Genomic DNA, 17,087 nt, shown 5'->3' with positions numbered 1-17,087 from the left:
TACGTCCAACAGTATGGTTTTATAATTTTCATGTTGTGCAGTGCTGTTCTATGTCAATTAAAAAAGGAAAATGGGAGTTCCAATCGTGTCGCATCGGAAATGAATCCGACTGGGAACCATGAGGTTGCGGGTTCGATCCCTGGCCTTGCTCAGTGGGTTAAGGATCCGGCATTGCCTTGAGCTGTGGTGTAGGACACAGACATGGCTTGGATCTGGCATGGCTGTGGCTGTGGCATAGGCCGGCAGCTACAGCTCTGAATAGACCCCTAGCCTGGGAACCTCCATATACCATGGGTGTGGCCCTAAAAGAAAAAAAAGAAAGAGAGAGAGAGAGAGGAAACTGTTCAAAATATGTTTATCAGATCTTTTATATTTACCTATACAATCTCCCTTAGGGGTGCTTTTATTTCTTCCTATAGGTTCACGTTACCTTCTGACGTCATTTCTTCCGAGCCTAAAGGACACCCTTCAGTCTTTTTTGTAAGGCAGGTCTGCCAGCCATGACTTCCTTCCGTCTTGGCTTCTCTGGGTGTGTCTTTCTCTCACCTTCATATCTGAAGAATAATTTGGCTAGATATGGAAAACGCAACTGTTTTTTTCTCCTCGCACTTTGACGATGTCATCCCACTGCCTTCTGGTTTCCATTATTTCTAAAGATAATCCGATTGTGGTTTTCTTGTACATGGTGAGTCATTTTGCTGCTGGTGCTTTCAAGACTTTGTCTTTGATGACATATATGACAGTCATAACCTCTGACGATGATATGTGTAGGTGTGAATCTTTTTGAGTTTATCCTCTGAGATTTGTGGAGTTTATCGCAGGCACATATTGATGGCTTTTTAAAAACCAAATTCGGGAAAATTTCAGCTCTTATGTCTTCCCAAAAACTCCTGTGTGTTTCACTCATGGTGTCACAAGATCTCGAAGTTCCGTTCTTGCTGCGCATTCTTTTCTCCGTCTGTTTTTATTTTCTGCTCCTTTCTCTTCAAGTTTCCCGAGGCTTTCCTTTTCCAGCTCAAATCTGCCCTTGAGCCCCTGAAATGAATTTTTCATTTCAGTTAGAGTTTTCAACTCCAGAATTTCTAGTTGGTTCTCTTTATACCAGCAGAGCTCAGAGATACCCTGGGTTCAGCTCCAGACCACCCCGCAATAAAGCGAGTATTGTGATAAAGTATGTCACACACATTTTGGGGTTTCCTGCTGCACATAAAATTATGTTCACACGATACTGTAGTCTATAAGTGTGTGGAATAGCATTGTATTTAAAAAACAGTGTACATACCTTATTTTAAAAATTCCTTTATGCTAAAAACTGCTAACTGTGATCTGATATCACAGGATTGCCACCAACTTCCACCTGTAAAAAAAGCAGTGTCTTCAAAGCAAAGCTGTATCTTGGCTGCTATGACTAATACTACAATCAACATTGGGAGGCATTTATCTTTGCTAATTAGTGTTTTCGTTTTCTTTGGAAAAATACCCAGAAGTTGAATTGCTGGTTCGCATGGCAGTTCTTTATTATTTTTGTTTTTTCTTTGTCTTTTTAGGGCTGCACCCACGGCACATGGAGGTTCCCAGGCTAGGGGTCGAATCAGAGCTACAGCTGCCAGCCTACCTCCCAGCCACAGCAACACGGGATCCTTAACCCACTGAGCGAGGCCAGGGATAGAACCCGCATCCTCACGGATACTAGCTGGGTCCCTTACCGCTGAGCCACAACAGGAACCCCCTTTTTGATTTTTTGAGGACCCTCCATGCTGTTTTCCACAATGGCTGCACCAATTTACATCCCCGCCAGCTGCGTACAGGGTTCCCCTCTCTCCACATCTTTGCCAAACTTGTTAATTTGTTGTCGTTTTAATAATAGCCATTCTGACAGGTATGAGGTGATAGCTCATTGGGGTTTTAATTTGCATTTCCCTGATGACTAGAGATGCGGAGCCTCTTTTCATGCGCCTGTTGGCCATCTGTACGTCTTCTTTGGAAAAAAATGTCTATTCAGGTCCTCCGTTCCATTTTTAATCAGGTTGTTTGTTTGTTTTATGTGGAGTTGTCTGAGTACTTTGCATGTTTTGGCTATTAACCTCTTATCAGATATATTGTTTACAAATACCTCCACTCATTCAGTAGGCAGCCTTTTTGTTTTGTAGATGACTTCCTTTGCTGTGTAATTCTTTTTTTTTTTCCCCCTCATGTCCTCATTTATTTTTGTTTGAGTTTGTGGGGCTATGCTGGCTTAATTTGCTTTTTTAAAAAAGTATTGTTGATTTACAGTTTTGTTCCAATTTCTGCTGTACAGCAAAGTGACCCAGTCATATATATATATATATGTTTTATATATGTGTGTGTTTTATATATGTGTTTTATATATGTGTGTGTTTTATATATGTTTTATATATGTTTTATATATGTTTTTATATATATGTTTTATATATATGTTTTGTATATATGTTTTATATATATGTTTATATATATGTTTTATATATATGTTTTATATATGTGTGTGTTTTATATATATGTTTTATATATATGTTTATATATATATATGTTTTATATATATATACACACACACACACATTCCCTTTCTTATGTTATCTTCCGTCATGGTCTGTCCCAAGAGACTGGCTAGAGTTCCCTGTGCCGTACAGCAGGTGCTGTGTAATTCTTTAAAAAACCAATTTCCTCTGGGTCCTTGAACACATTCCTAATGGCTGGTTTGAAGGCTTTGCCCACCAAGTCCAACACCCAGGGTCCGTCAGAGACAGCTCCCACCAACTGCTTCTTTCCCGTGTGTGACTGCGCATCCCTCTTTGTATGTTTCACATTTCTTGTTAGAAACTGGACGTTTGGATAATTTCTGACAACAAATCTGGATCCTGATTTGCCTCCCCGGAGGGTCGTGGCTGCATGTATCTGTTTGTTTAGCGAATAGCCCGGATGAATTATTTAGAGGCTCTCCCCACCCGTGTGTAATTTGCTAATATCTATGCTGAAAAAAAAGAAAAGTCTTGGCTTCCGTGTTAGCCTGGCTTCCTATAAATTGATCGGGGTCAGCCGAGCTTCGTAGTCAGCCAACAGCTGGTTGGAGGTTTTGCTTCAACACCCTGAGCCAGTGAGGGTTCCAGCCCTTGGTGTGGTCAGGCACACATTCAAAGCCCAGGCAGTTTACAAGCCTGTCCTGGCTTTTCCTGCCTGCTTGTGCAGATCTCCACGGTCCGAGGTCAGCCCCAAGCCAAGGAGATAACCGGGGGCTCTCTCATCTTCCCTGCATACACACATGCGCATAGGCTTTCGGACTGCCAGGAATTTGCAGGGCCTTATCTGAGCCCCCCACGGCTCCCCCCTACCCCACCCCCAAGATCTCTCTTTTAAACTTTGGCTGGTCTGCTGCTTTCCCGGTATTATAGCCCTAGGCAGCTGCAATATTGGCCTTGCTTGATTGTTTTCTGGAAAGACGGCAATTGCTTCTGACAGTGCCCCTGGACAGGGGGCTTTTCTCTGGAGGACCAAATTAAATCGCCCTCTCCCACGGCAGTGAGCTGCTGCTCTTTGTGGCTGCCATGTCACTTTGGCCGAGAGGGAGGTGGGAGCATCCCCAAAGCTAAAACGGCACGGATCCCAACGTTGTCAACCCAGGTGAAACAGCTTCTCGCCCATCAATGTCGTGCAATGTGTTATAGACCGCTGGTTAATTTCCAGGATTTCTGAAATGGTTGTTTTTGACAATATTGTCCAATCATGTCATTGCTTTTCTAGAGACAGGATTTGTGGTCCACCACTGCCCTGACTAAACTTCAAGCTCCGTTGCTGCCCAGTCTTATCAAGCTCTTTGTGTGAAGAGACCAGTGGGTGAGGAAAGGCATCACCATTTGGCAGGAGAGTGACCCCCGGCTATCAGGAGGAGATGGGGGTGCCATTAGATGATGGGAACGGGAAGGAACAGACTTGGGACTCAGGCTGTTTTCCGGGCCGATCTTAGTACATATCTGTCCCACTTGGGGGTAAATGGAGAAGCCCAGCCCCCATGGCCTGAACAACACACGGTGGCCAAAGTTTCAGATCCCGTGGGGGGTGAGGGTCCGGGTGGCTCTACCTGTGGGCCACCTAGACCATGACAGGTACGATACACCTGCAGTGATGAGAAGAATCTGGAGCGGGCAGCAAGAGAGGGAGATGCCAGGGTGAGAGACATCAGGTGTGGCCTCAAGATCAGCCGCCATTGGAGTTCCCGTCATGGCTCAGTGGTTAACGAATCCGACTAGGAACCATGAGCTTGCGGGTTCGATCCCTGGCCTTGCTCAGTGGGTGAAGGATCCGGCGTTGCTGTGAGCTGTGGTGTAGGTTGCAGACACGGCTCAGATCCTGCGTGGCTGTGGCTCTGGTGTAGGCCGGCGGCTACAGCTCTGATTTGACCCCTAGCCTGGGAGCCTCCATATGACACAGGAGCGGCCCAAGAAATGGCAAAAAGAAAAAAAAAAAAAAAAAAAGATCAGCCGCAATTGTAAGAGTAGGTACTTCCTGCAAGGTTTCCCCAGGAAAAGAGGCTCCTAGAGTCCTGGGGGAGTTGCTTTCAGACATTATTACATGAAGCAAGAGGAGCCCATGGGCACCAGGGCTGGACTGTTTTGGCTACTCTTTGGGGCCGGAGTGTCCATTTCCCAGTTGCCCGGAGTGTGGGTAGCTGAGCGTACTCAGCCACGTCCCACCCCTCACTCCTAATTGCCCTCAACTCAAGAGGACCTCCTTGTACCACCTCGCACCTGCCGGAACAGCCGTCATCCAAAAGTCTACAAACAGTAAGTGCCAGAGAGGGTGTGGAGAAAAGGGAACCCTCTTACACTGTTGGTGGGAATGCAAACTGGTGCAACCACTGTGGAAAACAGTATGGGGATGCCTCAGAAAACTAAAAATAGAACTACCATTTGATCCAGCAATCTCACCCCTGGGCATCTACCCAGAGAAAACCACGACTCACAAAGACACATGGACTCTGATGTTCACTGCAGCACTATTTACAACAGCCAAGACATGGAAACAACCTAAATGCCCATTGACAGAGGAGGGGATCCAGAAGATGTGGTCCACATACACAGTGGAATATTACGCAGCCATTCAAAAGAAAGAAACACGGCATTTGCAGCCACATGGATGGACCTAGAAATGATCCTGCTAAGTGAAGTCAGGCAATGAGACACCAACATCAAATGCTGTCACTTACATGTGGAATCTAATAAAGGGATACAATGAACCTCTTTGCAGAACAGATACTGACTCGCAGACTTTGAAAAACATATGGTTTCCAAAGGAGACAGGTTGGGGGGTGGGGAGATACACTGAAAGTTTGGGATGGAAATGCTATAAAATTGCGTTGTGATGATCGTTGTATACCTACAAATGTAATAAAATTGAGTAATTTAAAAAAAAAAAAAAGAGGACCTCCTTGCCCAAGGTAAAACCCTCTCTCCGGGGTAATCCCTATCCAACGACAGGTCAGCAGAGAATGCGACAACGCTAACCCCCACCCGCCACGTGGTGATCTGAGGCCTTCACAGCTGCCGGACAGCCCAACCTACCGTCCACTCCCGGCTTCAGGACTCCCCCCCACACACAGCCCTCCCCCTCGCCCGTCCTGGATGCTGATCTTGAGACTGTGTCTCAACAAATCTCCTGGACATAAATATCCACTTAGAGTATATTTCCAGGGGAATCCAACCTGCAACAATTGGCATTTCACTCTTGATTTAATCATACACAATTAAGCCCCGCATTTAGCACGAATCAATGCTCACTTCTCCATCTTCCTCACAGCTGGTAGGGGAGAGCGGTGGCAAAAAACAAGACAAAACAAAACAAAACAAAAAGCCCAAATGACAGATGTTAAAAACGAGGGCAACTGTTCTATGAATGGATAATTAAACCGCTTTTGGACACCGAGGCCTAAAATGATGAAAAATCGAGATTGCTCAAGACGGGGGGGCCCCCTCCACCCCCGCCCCGGGACTTTGACAGTAACCTCTAGAAGGCCTGGGCTGGAAACAACATCAGACCGTGGAGGGTGATACAGCCCACACACGAGCATGCACACACACACACACACATGCACACACGCACTGTGCACTGTCTGGGACCCACCGGCCGACTGAATGAAGGTAAAATTCTTTCGCACATGTTATGTTGCACTAGTATTTTGTTGTTCACATGTTGTTTTGTTGTTCATACGTGTTTTGTTGTGCTGCCCACTCCGAGAGCAGATTTGGGTCACAGAGAAGTCCACAGAGTTCCAGTGGCTCAGTGGGTTAAGGGATCTGGCATTGTCAGTGCTATGGCTCGGGTTCGATCCCTGGCCCCGGGGAACTTCTAAACACCATGAGCCCAGGAAAAAAAAAAAAAAAGGCAAGAGCTGTGGCTTGGAAGCTGTATGAACCAGGGTTCAATTCTAAGAGTTGAACGACTCAGAGAAAGGGGGCAGGGGAGAGACCGACCTTGCAGGGCCATGGGGCTGGAGAGCCAGCCCTGAGGTCTGTTGTATCTCCCTCTGATGCTGGAGCTTGAAGAACACCATGAGGGCCATTGGGAAGATAAGGGGATTGACAGCAAGCTGGATTTGGAGTTCCTTTTGTGGTGCAGTGGAAACGAATCTGACTAGGAACCATGAGGTTGCAGGTTCCATCGCTGGCCTCGCTCAGTGGGTTAAGGATCTGGCATTGCCGTGAGCTATGGTGTAGGTTGCAGACGCAGCTCGGACCCGTCGTTGCTGTGGCTGTGGTGTAGGCCAGCAGCTGTAGCTCTGATTCAACCCCTAGCCTGGGAACTTCCATAAGCCGCTGGTGCGGCCCTAAAAAGACCAAAAAAAAAAAAGAGCAAGCTGGATTCATGAGCATGGCTGGAACCCCGCAAGGACGAGGAGCCCTAGGTCTGTACTTGCTGCCTGAGAAGCTGGTGATACCAGGGTCCTACAGGACCCCAGAGCCTTCCCCAAGGAGCTTAATACACCCGCCCAGCCAGGACTTGGGGACGCTCCTCCTTTTCAATCCTGTAACTTAAATATTGAGACAGAAAGTTAACGGCGCTTGGGAGTTCCTGTTGTGGCGCAGCAGAAATGAAGGAGTCTAGTATGCATGAGGTTTTGGGTTCGATCCCTGGCCTTGCTCAGTGGATGAAGGATCTGGCGTTGCCGTGAGCTGTGGTATGGGTCACAGACACAGCTCGGATCCCATGTTGCTGTGGCTGTGGTGGAGGCCGGCGGCTACAGCTCTGATTTGACCCCTAGCCTGGGAACCTCCATATGCCGCGGGTATGGCCCTAAAGAAAAAAAAAAGAAAGTTAACTACTTTCACCACAGCTTAGGCTAGAAGATGAGGAGATGAGCGAAGGGAAGAAAACAAAAAAATATTTCGCGTCTACAGAGACAGATCCAAAATAAGAAAGAAATACTCATCGGAGTTACAGTCATACCTGGAACTGGATCCAGAGCCATAGCTGGAATTTATAACTGCCTTCTTCTCATCTTCTCACACCTGTCTCATACCCCCTTTGCTTCTGGCAAGTATCTCACCGTTCTTTTTTTTTGGTTGTGCCCGGGGCCCGCAGAAGTACCCAGGCCAGGGATTGAACCCATGCCACAGAAGTGACCGGAGCCACGCAATGACGACACAGGATCCTTAACCCACTAAGCCACCAGGGAACTCTGCATCTCACACTTCTTCGGCTTGCAGAGTGGCCCCAGCGTTTATTCGTGAAGACGTCGGGCTAGCCAGCTCCTGAAAGCGGTTCACTGGTTTTCGTCCCAGGGCCTGGGAGCAATGAGAAGCATCAGGGGGACCTCCGGCGTCCCGGATACACCCCTCCTTCCCCACCGTGTAGTTGCAACCCAGTCTCTCCCCGACAGGACGGTCGGCATCAATCACCCCAGCCAGCACAGTGCCCCCTTCTTCGCTCGTTGGTTCAGTGCCATGGGGAGTTCAAGTGGCCAGATGGCAGTTTCCATGCCAGCTCAATCGAATCCTTGTCGTGTCGATGATGGAAGCATTCTGTAGATCCGTGGATGTTCGTTTTGGCAGGAGCATTGAGGGCAGGAGAGGCGCGTTCACATCCAGAGTCAATACCTCTTCCTGTAAGAACAAACTGCTGTCCCTCCCCAGAGGGCAGGGCTCCAAGGTAATCAGACCCCCTGCAGGCAGCTGGATGATGCCCGGGGAGTGGTGCCGTCTCGGGGCTCCGGGCTGACACGCTGGGCGCTCCGCCGTGGCTCCAGAGGATTCGCCTTGGACCGTGAGCATCCTCCGTCCCTTCCAGTGTGGGGCCACGACAGTGTGGCCGAGAACGGCAGCTGTCTGAGAGCCACAGAACACGCCCAGCCATCCACCCGACGAACGAAGTCTCCCTCTGCCGAGGTGACCCTTTGAAGAGCTTGGGGATCCCTCCCCCAGGACACAGGTCCCCTCGTGCTCCGTGCCCACGGCGGGGAGGTCTCTGTCCGCTTAGGACGTCCCCAGACCTGCTTCTCACCAGTTTGTCCTCTTTCTTTCAATTCGTTGACACCCCTGCCCCCAGCCCATCTGATAGGGACGGGGTAGGATAGTTACACAGGTAGTTGTACCATAGACAGAGAAGGAAACTTGGGGGTTTGGGGAGATCACTGCGAGTGCATAATTGCTCCAGAGGGCCACCAGGAGGAGGCAGGCTTTCTTGACTAGTGAAGGGTGAGATATGCTTCGTGTCATCGGGTGCGGGATGGGGTGAGGCTGCATTCAGGTTCAGAGCGAGGGCAGGGGTTTAAGGTCAGCCCCTCTGCTGAGCTGAATCAGCACCATGACAGTCCCAGTAGGACCTTCTAGGGTCAAATACTCTCTTGCCAGATACCCAGGAGGAGCTACGAGCAGAAGAAAGAGGAAGAGGCATCGTTTCCAACCCCCACTCCCCTTGGATGATAAAACGGTAGCCCACCTAACGCTGGGGCAGAGTTTCCGTGCCTGCCAGCTCGCATCTCTCACAAGCGTCCTATCTGAATAAATCTATTTCTTGCCTATCACTTTGTCTCTCGCTGAATTTCTTCTGCATGAGGCATGAAGAACCTGAATCTCAGTGAGTCCAGACACCAGGGGAATGATTCTAACTTAAAAACTGTGGGTTCAAGTCTCAATCTGGGTTTAGGCTGGGTTTGAGTCCTGGCTACCTGCCTACACCACAGCCACAGCAAGGCTGGATCCAAGCCATGTCTGCAAAATACAGCTCAGCTTTCTGCAACACCAGATCCTTAACCCACTGAGCAAGGCCAGGGATTGAACCTGTGTCCTCATGTAGACTATGTGGGGTTCTTAACCCACTGAGCCACAATGGGAGCTCCCCAACTACTCTTAAACAAGAGCAGTTACCCACAGAGGAGGCGGGAATTGGCTCCAACATCCTAAAGTTCTTCACTGTGACTCACCTGGGAGGGGCTGCCAAAGGCTCCAGGCAGCAACCTCTCTGCCGCTGCCACTTCACGCTCCTTTGGACCTGGGATCACATGGCCCCAAAGGCAGAGCGGCTCCTACGGCTCATACCTTCTCTTGTTCCAGGCCCCTCTCCAAACCAGCAGATTTTCAGGTCCCTCAACCAAGGGGTCCGAATCGTGCGCCCAAGTGAGGTACATGTTGCCTCCAAAATCCAGAGAGGTTGACTTGAAGCTGTGCTTCGTTCACCTTGACAGGAGGTAGCAGATGAAGCCACCTGCCTTCACCTTGGAAAGAAGATAACCACAGGCCCCAGATGATTGAACATCCAGACTATTCACTGAGGGTGAGGAGCTCTGAATTTCTGTGGGAGTCATTGCCTGCAGCTGGCATGCAGGTGTTTTATCAGGGCATCCTCCTCCCCAGGTGCAGTCAGTGGCATCGCATCAACGTGATGGGGCAGCAGGGCGCCTCAGGAAGGGAAGGACAAACCATCCCCCTGGGGTGTAGATTATGAAAGGGCTGGAGGATTGACATGCCCTCAGGAAGGACAGTGGTCATGGGTGGCTGGCCTGGCCTGACGGGTTGGCGGTTTTCCTAACAGGTGTAAAGGAAAAAGCAAGCACCCTTGCACAAGCGACATACCAGTTGTCAGGTGCTGTGTTGATTTGCTCCAGCAATGGAACCGCAGCTAGGAAAGCACCGGCCAGTTGGAATCACCACCCGATCAAGTTTCTAATAGTTTATTGTCCTTCTCCAGGGTCCTCCTGTTTCTTATCCGACCAGCAGAGGAATTGAAGGCAGATGTTTTAAGGATCGCCACCCTTGCATCTTTCCTTTATGGTAGCACTGCTCTCTGCAATCCCTCCAAGAATACGGGATCGCTTTGGGTGTACTAGTTTCATGGAAAGAGGGTTTGGGATTAACATGTACACGTGACTATATATAAAATAGATAACCAACAAGCACCGGGGTCTCTACTCAATATTCTGTAAAAACAGGAGTTCCCATCGGGCCACAGTGGAAACAAATCCGATTAGGAACCATGAGGTCGCGGGTCCAATCCCTGACCTCACTCAGTGGGTTAAGGATCCGGTGTTGCCGTGAGCCGTGGTATAGTTTGCAGAGGTGGCTCAGATCTGGCGTTGATGTGGCTGTGGTGTAGGCCGGCAGTTGTAGCTCCGATTCAACCCCTGGCCTGGGAACCTCCATGTGTTGCCAGTGCAGCCCTAAAAAGTACAAACAAACAAACAAACAAATGCAAGCTTGCAAATGTAGGCATGGAATTGTAAACTACAAAAAGCAACATAGTAGATTTGAAACCACCAGTGAAATGAAAAGACAAGCTGTGGACTGGGAGAAATATTTGCAAATGATGCGACTGACTAGGAGTTAATATCCAAAATATACAAACTGCTTATTCAATTCAATATCAAAAATAACCAATCCAAAAAAAAATATTCTGTAAAAACAGGGAGTTCCCGTCATGGCTCAGTGGAAACGAATCTAACATCCATGAGGACACAGGTTTGATCCCTGGCCTTGCTCAGGGGGTTAAGGATCCGGCGTTGCCCTGAGCTGTGGGGTAGGTCACAGACATGGCTCAGACTGACGTTGCTGTGGTGTAGGCCAGCGGTTACAGCTCCAATTCGACCCCTAGCCTGGGGACCTCCATATGCCTCGGGGGCAGCCCTAAAAAGCAAAAAAATAAAACAATACTCTGTAATAATCTATTTGGGGAAAGAATCTGGAAAAGAATGGATATAGGTATATGTATAACTGAAGCTAACATTATAAATCAACGGTCTTTCAACAAAAAAATAAAAAATAAATTTTTTTAAAAAGAAAGAGGCAATTCTGGTAGCTCCCACTTGGCCTCTCCCACCACAATAGCCCCCTCCCCATGGGTCAGAGAATCAACACAGGGCTTCTGGTGGTCGTGGAGCAAGTTTATTCCAATTATGAATTCCGGATGGGGAGACAAGTACAGGGGGTCCAGGACCCACTGCACCCACTCTGATACAGACCTGAATTGAGCCTCACCAATCCCTTGACTTCCAAAAACCTCTGCTCTCACGGGTGGAGCACAGTGATGCTTTGGGTCCACAGGGATTGGTATTGATGCAGAGCCAGTGTGCAAGAATCCTGGAAAAGTCAGAGAAGATAAAAAAGGAAGGGCCTAGTGCAGTACCTTTGCATTAAAATCTGGAAAAAAAAAAAAAAAAGGAGTTCCCGTTATGGTTCATCAGTAATGAACCTGACTAGTATCCATTCTGATGCCAGTTGGATCCCTGGCCTTGCTCAGAGGGTTAAGGATCCAGTGTTGAGGCATAGGGTGCAGATGCAGCTTGGATCCAGCATTGCTGTGGCTGTGGTGGAGGCTGATAGCTGCAGCTCCAATTCAACCCCTAGACTGGGAACTTCCCTATGCCGCAGATGCAGCCCTAAAAACACAAAAAAATCTGAAAAAAAGAAGGAATACATGTATGTGTATAAGTGACTCACTTGAAACTAACACAACAGTGTAAGCCAACTGTACTCCAATAAGATTTTAAAAAATTAAGAATTGTAGATACTGTTATGATTGATAGCAGTTACAGCAAATGGTTATGATTCCATTCTCACCTACAACTGGGCACAAGGGTGACACGAGGTAGTGGAGCCAGGGGCAGGGGAGCCGGTCCAGGCAGCACGATTGATTCCATAGTTGGTGAGTAGGTGGAATGGGAGGTGTGCCGCGATGCTCCACCCTGAAATGACAAAGGCTGGCAGCTCACTCTACTCAGGAGTCTCACTGATGAGCTGCAGGAATAACAGACTGAGATTACCTGTCTCCCAGAAACTCCCAGGAAATCACACTTGCTAATCCTAAGAAAACAGAATAAATTGTGTTTCAAAATTGAAGGAGGGGAGTTCCCGTCATGGCTCAGAGGTTAACGAACCCAACTCGCATCCATGAGGACGCAGGTTCGATCCCCGGCCTCGCTCAGTGGGTTAAGGATCTGAGGTTGCCATGAGCTGTGGTGTAGGTCGCAGATGCGGCTCAGATCCTGTGTTGCTCTGGCTGTGGCGTAGGCCGGCAGCTGTAGCTCCGATTGGACCCCTAGCCTGGGAACCTCCATATGCTGCAGGAGTGGCCCTTTTAAGACAAAAAAAAAAAAAAAATTGAAGGAAGGTTCTCATCCCTGAAAGAAAATTGGCGTAAACATTTGGCCATGTGGATGCTGGGTTTAGGCTCGACCACTTTCGAGCCAGATGATCCTGGGCACGTGTTTTCACTTCTGCGAGGCTGAATTTCATGGTCTGCAGTGCTAGAAGATAATAGTCTCTGCCTCTTGGGCTGTTGTGTGAATTACACAAGATGACGTTGTTAAGGTACTGAGCACACATTATCCAAAAGACAAGAGGTGGCAAGTGCTGGCGAGGATGTGGAGAAAAGGGAATGCTGGTGCCCACAGGTGGGACCATAAATTGGGGCAGTTGCTGCGGCAAAAACAGCAAGGAGGTCTCTCAAAAAAATTATAAATAGAACTACGTGATCCAGCCACCCCATGCCTGGGTATATATTCAAAGGAAATGAAATCCCTCTCTGAAAAAGCCATCCACAGCCCTATTGTTCATTGCAGGATTATTTACAATAAGCGAAGCGTAGAAAAACATGTGTCCATCAATGGATGAATGAGTAAAGAAAATACACACACACACACACACACACACACAGAGGATGGAATATTATTCAGCCATAAAAAGAAGGAAATCCTACTATTTGTGAAGACATAGATGCCCCTTGAGAGCTTCAGTCTAAGTGAAATAAGACAAAGACGAACACTGTATGACGTGTGTATGTGGAATTCAAAAAAGCCCAACTCGGAGAAACAGAGAACAGGCTGATGGTGGCCAGGGGCTGGAGCGGGGAAGGTGCAGAGGTGCTGGTCAAAGGGTACCACCTTCCAGCTACAGGAGGAGTCAGTTCTGGGGATCTGATGCACAGCTCAGTGACCACAGCTAAGGATGCTGTAGCCTATGCTCGAGATTTAGGTCTTAAATGTTCTCCCTCCAGCCACCACAACAGATAGCAATGATGTGAGGTGAAGAATGTGTCAACCAGCCCTAGTGTGGTTATCATTGTGCAAGACAGATGTGTATTGGACTTCCCGTCGTGGTTCAGCGGTTAGTGAACCCGACTGGCATCCATGAGGATGTGGGTTCGATCCCTGGCTTGCTCAGTGGGTTGAGGCTCCGGTGTGACCGTGAACTGTGGTGCAAGTTGAAGACACAGCTCGGATCTGGCTTTGCTGTGGCTGTGGTGTAGGCCGGCAGCTACAGCTCCAATTAGACCCCTAGCCTGGGAACTTCCATGTGTAGCGGGTACAGCCCTAAAAAGACAAAAAGACCAAAAATAAAAATAAAATAAATATAGACGTGCATCAAATTGCCACCTTGCATACCTTGAAATTACACTTACAAGTCATAGGTCAAACACATCTCAGTAAAGCGGGGGCGAGTGGAAAAAGTCCTTAGCACAGTACTTGCTGCTTAGACGTGGTTGTGCGTTAATTGTTCGCATAAGTGCTCCTTTCCCGCCTTACCCTCTTAGGCTAGGGTTTCTGAACCTGGGCATCATTGACATTTAGGGCCAAATAATTCTTATCGTAGGGGCTGCCCAGGGCTTTGGAGACTCTTCAGGAGCGCCCCCGCCCCGGTCTCTACCCATTAGGTGCCAGCAGTGCCTGTCAAGGTCTGACAACAAAAACTGTCTGCCGACACTGGCGAGTGTCTCCGGAAGGGCAAAGTTGAAAACATCAGGCCAGTTAGTCTTTCGGTGCGTTTCCCTGTTTGTAAATAAGGCGGTGAGGCTGGAGATAAGATTCCTTCGAAGCCATCACTCAGGCACACTTTTGTTTATTCCCTATTGAGAAAACCAATATGATGTGTCTGCTTCATGCAAGACATACTGTATTTACTTTTATTGCCTTCGGTTTTAATATCTGATGGTGCAAACTTGTCCCTTCGCTCTTTTTTAAATCACTCTTATACCACTTTTTTTTTTTTTTTTTTTTTTTTTTACCAGCCGCACCTGCAGCATATGGAAGTTCCCAGGCTAGGGGTTGAATTGACGCTACAGCTATAGGCCTAGGGCACAGCCAGGGCAACACCAGATCCAAGCCTTATCTGCGACCTACACTGCACAGCCTGCGGCAATGCCAGATCCCTAACCCAGTGAGCAAGGCCGGGGATCGAACCTGCATCATCACAGACACTATGTTGGGTTCTTAACCTGCTGGACCACAACAGGAACTCCACCACTTCATTTTTTTAAAACATACAGTGTAGATCGTATTGTCTGATGATCAAATGCCATATTTACTGGCATTTAAGTTAGTAGTTTGGGGGTATTTTGGGGGGCCATGGAGTGCAGTGACTTGATGTGGGGTCTCAGTTCCCTGATCAAGGACTGAACCTGGGCCTCGGTGGTGGAGGGGACGAATCAGAACCACTAGACCACCAGGGGCCTCCTGAAGCATTAAAGTTATAAATTAATTGTGGGGAGAACTGATATGTTTATAACATTGGACTTAACTCCACTGACCACTGCGTGTTTTTAACAGGATGTTATCGGAGTGTATGCTTTTATAGGTATAGAGCGTGTGTGCTCTCTTGTTAACTTCTCATGTTATCTTCAGGTCATGCTCCTGGGTTTTTGTGCTAGGCTACGATATCACCCTTTTTTTTTTTTTTTTTTTTGACTGAGCCTTTGGCACGTGGAAATTCCCTGGCCATGGATCAAACCCGAGCCACAGCAGTGACCCAAGCCGCTGCAGGGACAACCCTGGATCCTTAACCCACTTTGACACAAGAGAACTCCAACAGCGATGTTGTCTTTAGTAAGCTTTTCACCATCTTTCTGGGTTTCACTTTTTCTTTTTTCTTTTTTGTCTTTTTTTAGGCATCCGTGGCATATGGAGGTTCCCAGGCTAGGGGTTACATCAGAGCTGTAGCCACCAGCCTCCACCACAGCCAGAGCAATGCCAGATCTTTAACCCAAGGAGCGAGGCCAGGGATTGAACCTGCATCCTCATGGATGCTAGTCAGATTCGTTTCTGCTGAGCCATGACGGGAACACCTGTGTTTTAGTTTTTCTTGTTTTATTACATTGGCTACAAGTTCTAGAATAATAGTGGCACTTCTTCCTCCCTACTTGCCATGGACTGAATTGTGTCCCCTTCCCACATAAATTCTTATACTTATGCTCTGCCCACGGCCCCCCTGTCCCCAGGATAAGGGTATGTGGAATTGGGACCTTTGGGAGATAAGGAATATTAAGTCATGAGGGTTCTCATGAAGGGATTAGTGGCCTCAGAAGAAGACACCAAGAGTTGGCTCTCGCACTGTCTTGCCTTGTCTCTCTCCACCCTGGGAAGCTCCAGCGAGGACATGGCCACATCTGCAAGCCTTCACCAGACCCTGCCCTGCTGACACCCTGGTCGCCACTTCCCAGCCCAGAACCGTGAGAAATAAACGATGAATATCTGTTGTTTAAAGCACGGGGTCTATGGTATTTGTGGTATTTTGTTCTGGTTGCCGGAGCTAAGACACTGCTCCTTCTGCAGATGAGGAAGTAGACACGGAGATAGTAGGTGGCCTGAGGGACAGAGCCAAGTGCAAAGCCAGGCCTCTCGGACTCTAAAGCCAGCGCTCTTTCCTGCTGCATAAAACATGGTCTTATACACCCTGGGGTTTTATTGATCCGAAGGTTACTGAGCATTGTTTGAGAGTGAACTCCTTGATGATATTAAGGAGAGATGTGCTTTTTCCCAGTTTGCTTTAAAGATTTTTTTTAAAAATCACAGATGTATTTCTCCCTCTGGCATCTACTGAACTGTATTTTTTTTTTCTTTTGGCTTCTTTTGGGGGTGGAAGTTTGGTCCGCCCCCATGCTTACATCTTTGCCGTGGTCACGGGCAGCAGGGTCTCTGCAGCCAAAGCCGATTATCAGCCGGATAGAACCCTGAGCAGTTCAGGGTCGGCTGGGAGTTTCCGCCCCAAGCTGAGGGCCCGGGCTGGGTGTCCCCTCCCTCTTCCTCCGGGGGATACGGAGGTTCTTGGGTGGGTGATAAGCAGGGCAAATGCCTTCTTCTTCAGCGGGGGAGAGAGTCCCTAATGAGAAGAAAGCTGCAGGGCCAGAGATGTTTTCGTGTGTTATCATCTGCAGTTGGCTTAGCGACACCCTGAAGCTGCCCAGGCTGCTCGCTCAGCACTGGGAGCCTGGCCCAGGCCCTCGGGGCCCACCGTCCCCTCGTCCCCTCCTCCCCTCACCTTCGGGAAGCCTCCCCCATCGGCTCCCTCCACCTGGGAGGGATGTGGAATTCACGAGGTATTTTCGTTCTTCCTCCCCGAGCAAAGGCCCCTCGTGGCAACAGGGCCCCCGCCCTCACCCCAGCGCACCCCACCTCCGGAGTGCTGGGCCCTCAGGGCTGGGGCACCTCAGTGCTGAGCCCACACCGCACACACCACAGCAGCCTGGTGTCTTCCTACCACCCCGTCGCCCCAGTTTTTGAGACCAGGGACCCCTTTGCAGCCTCCCTGCACCCCTGCTGGCCCAGCCCATCTGCCCCTGTGCCCTGTGGGAGGGGCATGGATCCGGAAGGCTGC

This window comes from Phacochoerus africanus, chromosome 9 (genome assembly GCF_016906955.1).
Source record: "Phacochoerus africanus isolate WHEZ1 chromosome 9, ROS_Pafr_v1, whole genome shotgun sequence".
Lineage (NCBI taxonomy): Eukaryota > Metazoa > Chordata > Mammalia > Artiodactyla > Suidae > Phacochoerus > Phacochoerus africanus.
This window is presented reverse-complemented; position numbering follows the sequence as displayed.